The sequence below is a fragment of the Triticum dicoccoides genome, chromosome 2A (genome assembly GCF_002162155.2).
Source record: "Triticum dicoccoides isolate Atlit2015 ecotype Zavitan chromosome 2A, WEW_v2.0, whole genome shotgun sequence".
In the NCBI taxonomy this organism is placed as follows: domain Eukaryota; kingdom Viridiplantae; phylum Streptophyta; class Magnoliopsida; order Poales; family Poaceae; genus Triticum; species Triticum dicoccoides.
The window spans coordinates 724,024,221-724,031,736 of record NC_041382.1 but is presented as its reverse complement, the minus strand read 5'-3'; positions in this window follow the sequence as shown (position 1 = coordinate 724,031,736).

Sequence of the window (7,516 nt, the reverse complement as noted above, 5' to 3'; positions counted from 1 at the left end):
AATAACTCACAACTAGTGCATCTTATTAAAACAAACTTTATATGTAAAATGCTTAGAATTTTGTGTAGATTAATATTTTGCAACTTTCATGCATGTTAAAAATGTTTAAAATGTTGTTTGTGTTTATTTTGCCTAATGACATGTTAAAATGCTTTAATTCATAACTAATTAACCGTAGCTCCAAATCTAATAATCTTTATTTGTAAATGGGGTAGAAAAATGCATAGATTATCATGGCGACTTTACTTGGCATGTTAAAATATGGCTTAGGGAAGAACAATACCAAATCTAGTATATGCTCATGAGGATTTCTCCGGACTTGTTACTTGTTGTTCCGACCTCATTTAAACTTGCCTAGATAGGTAGTTTTCTTATGCTTCACCTCTTGCCATGCTAACCAACATTTAATATTGTTGAGTACATAAACGAGAGAGAACTAAATAATTGATGTGGTGTTCCGTCAATATGCAACTCGTTGCATATTGAGCTCCACTTAATTTGTAGGATTGCTTGTGCACTTTGCCATGCCATGCTTCATTAAACCGGACATGCATCATACTTGGTTGTGCATCATGCCATGCTGATGTGATGGTTTTTTACCATGTTGTCTGCTTCTTTCCGGTGTTGCTTCTTCGGGTTGGTTCCGATTACGTCACGTTTGTGAGGATCCGTTCGACCATGTCCATTTGTCTTCTTCATAGACTCGTTTTTCTTCCTTGCGGGATCTCAGGCAAGATGACCATACCCTTGAAATCACTTCTATCTTTGCTTGCTAGTTGCTCGCTCTTTTGCTATGCCGCGATACCTACCACTTGCTATAGCATGCCTCCCATATTGCCATGTCAAGCCTCTAACCCACCTTTCCTAGCAAACCGTTGTTTGGCTAAGTTACCGCTTTGCTCAGCCCCTCTTACAGCATTGTTAGTTGCAGGTGAAGATAAAGTTTGTTCCATGTTGGAACATGGTTATGTTGGGATATCACAATATCTCTTATTTTATTAATGCATCTATATACTTGGTAAAGGATGGAAGGCTCGGCCTTATGCCTGTTGTTTTGTTCCACTCTTGCCGCCCTAGTTTCCGTCATACCGGTGTTATGTTCCTTGATTTTGCGTTCCTTACACGGTTGGGTGTTATGGGGACCCCTTGATAGTTCACTTTGAATAAAACTCCTCCAGCAAGGCCCAACCTTGGTTTTACCATTTGCCTCACCACCACCTACTTTACCCTTGGGAGTCGCACTCCCGAGGGTCATCTTTATTTTAAGCCCCCCTGGGCCAGTGCTTGTCTAAGTGTTGGTCCGAACTAGAGTCCTTTGCAGCGCCACCTCGGGGGAACTTGAGGGCTAGTTTTAGTTGTACGGAGCACTCATCTGGTGTGGCCTTGAGAACGAGATATGCACAGCTCCTATCAGGATGTCGGCGCATCGGGCGGTCTTGCTGGTCTTGTTTTACCATTATCGAAATGTCTTGTAACCGGGATTCCAAGTCTGATCGGTCTTCCTGGGAGAAGGAATATCCTTCGTTGACCGTGAGAGCTTGTGATGGGCTAAGTTGGGACACCCATGCAGGGTTTTGAACTTCTGAAAGTCGTGCCCGCGGTTATGGGCAGATGGGAATTTCTTAATGTCCGGTTGTAGAGAACTTGAAACTTAACTTAATTAAAATGCATCAACTACATGTGTAGCCATGATAGTCTCTTTCCGGCGAAGTCCGGGAAGTGAACACAGTTTTGGTGTTATGCTTGAACATAAGTAGTTTTAGGATCACTTCTTGATCACTTCTAGTTCACGACTGTGCGTTGCTTCTCTTCTCGCTCTTATTTGTGTATGCTAGCCACCATATATGCTTAGTGCTTGCTGCAGCTCCACCTCACAACCCCTCTCCTACCCATAAGCTTAAATAGTCTTGATCTCGCGGGTGTGAGATTGCTGAGTCCTCGTGACTCACAGATACTTCCAAAACAGTTGCACGTGCCGATGATACCAGTGCAGGTGACGCAACCCAGCTCAAGTGGGAGCTCAATGAAGATCTTGACCGTTGTCTTGTTTCGTTTCCTGTTGATCAATAGTGGAGCCCAGTCGGGACGATCAGGGATCTATTGCATTAGGGGTTGTCTTTCTTTATTTGGTTCCATAGTCGGACCTTGATTGTATCTGGATGATGTAATGCTATATTTATGTATTGTGTGAAGTGGCGATTGTAAGCCAACTCTTTATCCCTTTCTTATTCAGTACATGGGATGTGTAAAGATTACCCCTCTTGCTACATGCCTACTATGCGGTTCTGCCTCTAAGTTGTGCTCTGACACGTGGGAGATATAGCCGCATCATGTGTGTTACAGAGATGACCACGATGCTACGATGGAGATCAAGGTGTCAAGCCGGTGACTATGGAGATCATGACGATGCTTTGGAGATGGAGATCAAAAGCACAATATGATGATGGCCATATCATGTCACATATTTTGATTGCATGTGATGTTTATCTTTTATGCATCTTATTTTTCTTAGTACGGCATTAACATTATAAGATGATCCCTTAACAAAAATTTCAAGGTATAAGTGTTCTCCCTGAGTATGCATCGTGGCGACAGTTCGTCGTTTCGAGACACCACGTGATGGTCGGGTGTGATAGACTCTACGTTCACGTACAATGGGTGCAAGAAAGTTTTGCACATATGGAATACTCGGGCTAAACTTGACGAGCTTGGCATGTACAAACATGGCCTCAGAACACCGGAGACCAAAAGGTCGAACGTGAATCATATAGTATTATGATCAACATAGAGATGTTCACCATTGATGACTACTCCATCTCACGTGATGATTGGATATGGCTTAGTTGATTTGGATCAAGTATCATTTAGATGACTTGAGGGATGTCTATCTAAGTGGGAGTTCTTAACTAATTTGATTAATTGAACTTAATTTATCACGAACTTCGTCCTGATAGTATTTGCAAATTATGTTGTAGATCAATAGCTCGCGATGTAGCTCCCCGTTTATTTTTTGATATGTTCCTAGAGAAAAATAAGTTGAAAGATGATAGTAGCAGTGATGCGGACTGGGTCCATGATCTAAGGATTATCCTCATTGCTGCACAGAAGAATTATTTCCTTAATGCACCGCTAAGTGACAGACCTATTGCAGGACCAGATGTAGACGTTATGAATGTTTGACAAGCTCGGTACGATGACTACTTGATAGTTTAGTGCGCCATGCTTAACGACTTAGAACCAGGACTTCAAAAAGGTTTTGAACGCGACAGAGCATATGAGATGTTCCAAGAGCTGAAATTGGTATTTTAGACTCATGCCCGTGTCGAGAGATATGATACCTTTGACAAGTAATTTGCCTATAAGATGGAGGAGAATAGCTCAACCAGTGAGCATGTGCTCAGAATGTCTGGGTACTACAATCGCTTGAATCAAGTGGGAGTTAATCTTCCAGATAATATAGTAATTAACAAAGTTATCTAGCCACTACCACCAAGTTACTAAAACATCATGATGAACTATAATATGCAAGGGTTGACGAAAACGATTCCCGAGCTCTTCGCGATGCTGAAATCGGCGAAGGTAGAAATGAAGAAAGAGCATCAAATGTTGATGGTTAGCAAGACCACTAGTTTGAAGAAAAAGGGCAAAGGGAAATAAAGGGAATTTCAAGAAGAATGGCAAGCAAGTTGCCACTCCCGTGAAGAAGCCCAAAGTTGGACCTAAGCCTGAAACTGAGTGCTTCTACTGCAAAGGGAATGGTCGCTAGAAGCGGAACTGCCCCAAATACTTGGAGGATAAGAAGGATGGCAAGTGAACAAAGGTATATTTGATATACATATTATTGATGTGTGCTTTACTAGTGTTCGTAGCAACCCCTGGGTATTTGATACTGGTTTAGTTGCTAAGATTAGTAACTCAAAACGGGAATTGTAGAATGAACAAAGACTAGTCGTTAAAGATGAGGTGACGATGTGTGTTGGAGGTAATTCCAAGGTTGATACGATCACCATCGTACACTCTCTCCACCTTCGGGATTAGTGTTGGACCTAAATAAATGTTAATTGGTGTTTGCGTTGAGCATGAATATGATTGGATCATGTTTATTGTGATACAATTATTCATTTAAGTCAGAGAATAATTGATGTTCTGTTTACAAGAATAAAACCTTCTATGGTCATACACCCAATTTAAATGATTTATTAAATCTTGATTGTAGTGATACACATATTCATAATATTGATGCCAAAAGATGCAAAGTTGATAATGATAGTGCAACATATTTGTGGCACTACCATTTAGGTCATATTGTTGTAAAGCGCATGAGGAAACTCCATGCAGATGGGCTTTTGGAAGCACTTGATTATGAATCATTTGATACTTGCAAACCATGCCTCATGGGCAAGATGACTAAAACTCCATTCTCCGGAACAACGGAGCGAGCTAATGACTATTAGAAATAATACATACCGATGTATGCGGTATGATGAGTGTTGAAGCTTGTGGTGGGTATCGTTATTTTCTGACCTTCACAGATGATTTGAGCAGATATGGGTATATCTACTTAATGAAACACAAGTCTGACAGATTTTGAAAGTTCAAAGAATTTCAGAGTGAAGTGGAGATTCATCGTAACAAAAAAATAAAGTTTCTTTGATCTGATCGCCGAGGCGAATATTGGAGTTACGAGTTTGGCCTTCATTTAACACTAATAGGAAAAGGGCTATAGCTAATATGGACATTAATGGCGCACCATATATGTGGTGCGCCATTAGTGTCCTCATTACTAATGGCGCACCACACACATGGTGCGCCATTACTAACAAATTTTTTATTTTTCCAAAACTATTAACGGCGCACCAAGGAACAGTGCACCATTACTAGTTTTAACTAGTAATGGCGCACCACACACTCTGTGCGCCACTACTAACATTTTTTTTACTTTTTTCAAAACTAGTAATGGCGCACCAGGGTAGAGTGCGCCATTACTAGTTCAAACTAGTAATGGCGCACGACAACCAAGGTGCACCACTACTAACAATATTATATATATATATTGCAAAAATAGTAATGGCGCACCACGTAACAGGTGCGCCATTAGTAACCAGGGTTACTAATGGCTCATTATTAGGTGGTGCGCCATTAGTAACCTGAGACCAGCTAGATATTTTGGACAGCCACCTACCACACTCATTTTCCCCACTTCATTCTCTCCACCTCCTCCTCCAAGCTTGTCTCGGCTACCTCCTCCTCCTCACCTCATTTGCACCATAGATTCACCCAAATTAGGTGGTTAAATTTCCTTTTTTTGATAGGTAAGTAAGGGGAAAGCTTCTTTATGTTGTAGATCTACTTTTTTCTCCCTCCAACAACGTGCACATGCACTTTTTAAGTCCTAGATCTACATATGTTTGTGGTGTTGCATATGTTTGTGGTGTTGCATATGTTTGTGTTTGCAGGTACCGGTATTTGAAATGCGATAGTTGCCAATATTTTGCCGGAATGTTGATTCATTTCCGTTTTGGCGAGAATTTGGCACTATGCATTATTTTTGGTCCTATTTTTAGGCAAAGTCATGCCAATTTCTTTTTGGTTCCAAAATATCATTTTGCTCTACCGCGCAGGCGACCATGGTCCGCACGATGACTGAAGGCATCGTGAATAGGTTTTTGAGCTCCGCGAAGGCCGAGATGCTTCAAAAGAACGAGACGGAGATAAGATGTCCGTGTCGAAGATGCAAGCTGAAGAGCCTTATGGACCCGGATTCCGTACAGGTGCGGGACCACCTGCTCTTGCGTGGTTTCATGGATGGCTATCAGTGGCAAGGTGATGAAGATGACCATGAAGTCATCCATGGGGGTCGGGCAAGAAATGAGGAAGGGCAGCAAGACAACCGCGGCGAGGGCGGGCGAGAAGACGAAGAATCTCCAGGACATGATCATGAAGTAGATGCAATACACAGTCATCATGTAGAAGATGCCGGACATGATGATGAGGAAGATGCCGGAGTAGACGAAGGGCATGATCATGAAGATGAAGATGCCAGAGCAGACGACGATGGACCATCGATGGGCTGGGTGCAGGACCCTCATATTCAAGAGCTGCTTCTCAAGCAGACGGATAACGCAAGAGCTGCCGCCCGAGAGAAAGCCAAGCTGGATCAACTGGAGATAGACGCGGTTACTCCATTGTATGAAGGATGCAGGCCCGAGGATACCCACCTGAAAGTAACGCTCATGGCTCTAGAGATGAAGGTAAAACACAAAATGACCAACGCATGCTTCGACGAGAACATGTCATTCTGGCACGAACATCTTCCCAAGGGCAACAAGTGCCCGACCAGTTTCGAGGAGGCGAAGAAAATCATGTGTCCTCTGGATTTACCGCACGTGAAATACCATGTGTGCATGAACAATTGCATCATTTATCGGGACGAGCACGCGGAGTCTACCATATGTCCGGTGTGCGGCGTCACTCGATACAAGAAGAGGAAGAAAGCTCCTCGAAAAGTGGTGTGGTACTTTCCGATCACTCCTCGTCTGCAGCGGTATTTCGCGGACCCTAAGCTAGCAAAGCTCCTGCGTTGGCACGCGGATAGGAAGGAGAAGAAGCGAGAAGATGACAAAAATGATCCGGAGATAAATAAAAAAGACAAGATGCCGAGTCACCCTAAGGATGCGAGCCAGTGGCAAGTGTTGAACTTCGAACACCCAGAATTTGGGGACGATCCAAGGAACATCATGCTGGGCACGAGCACCGATGGAGTCAATCCATTTGGCAGCCAGAGAAGCACATATAGCACCTGGCCTGTGTTTGTGTGGATGTACAACCTTCCCCCTGGTTGTGCATGAAGAGGAAGTACATTCACATGAGTATGCTAATTGAAGGGCCGAAACAACCAGGGAACGACATCAATCTGTATTTGGGGCTGCTGAAAGAGGAGCTAGACACGCTGTGGAAAACGCCAGTCAATACGTGGGACGCCGCAGAGAAAGAATATTTCCCTATGAGAGCCGCACTGCTCACGACGGTGCACGACTATCTCGGTTACGGATATGTCGCGGGGCAGGTGGTCCACAGATTTTCTGGATGCGTCAGGTGCATGGATGACACAATGTATCGATAGCTAGATAGAGATCCCTGGTCTTCGAAAATCATGTTCATGGGACATCGACGGTGGCTTCGCGACTATGACTCATGGAGAAAATGCAAGGATCTGTTCGATGGTGAAACCGAACCCTGAAGAGACCCGCGTATGAGGAGCAGCGAGGAAATAGACGAGCTGTTGAAAAATTGGAAAGATTGCCCACTGCCGGGAAAGAAGCAAAAGGCGCCAGAGCCAGGAAAGAAGCGAAAGGCGCCAGAGCCGCTGCTGAAGTTATGGAAAACGAGGTCTGTTTTCTGGGACTTGCCGTACTGGAAGATCCTCCGCGTGCCTCATAGCCTTGATGTCATGCATATCACGAAGAACGTGTGCGAGAGTCTGCTTGGTACCCTGCTCAACATGCCAGAGAGGACC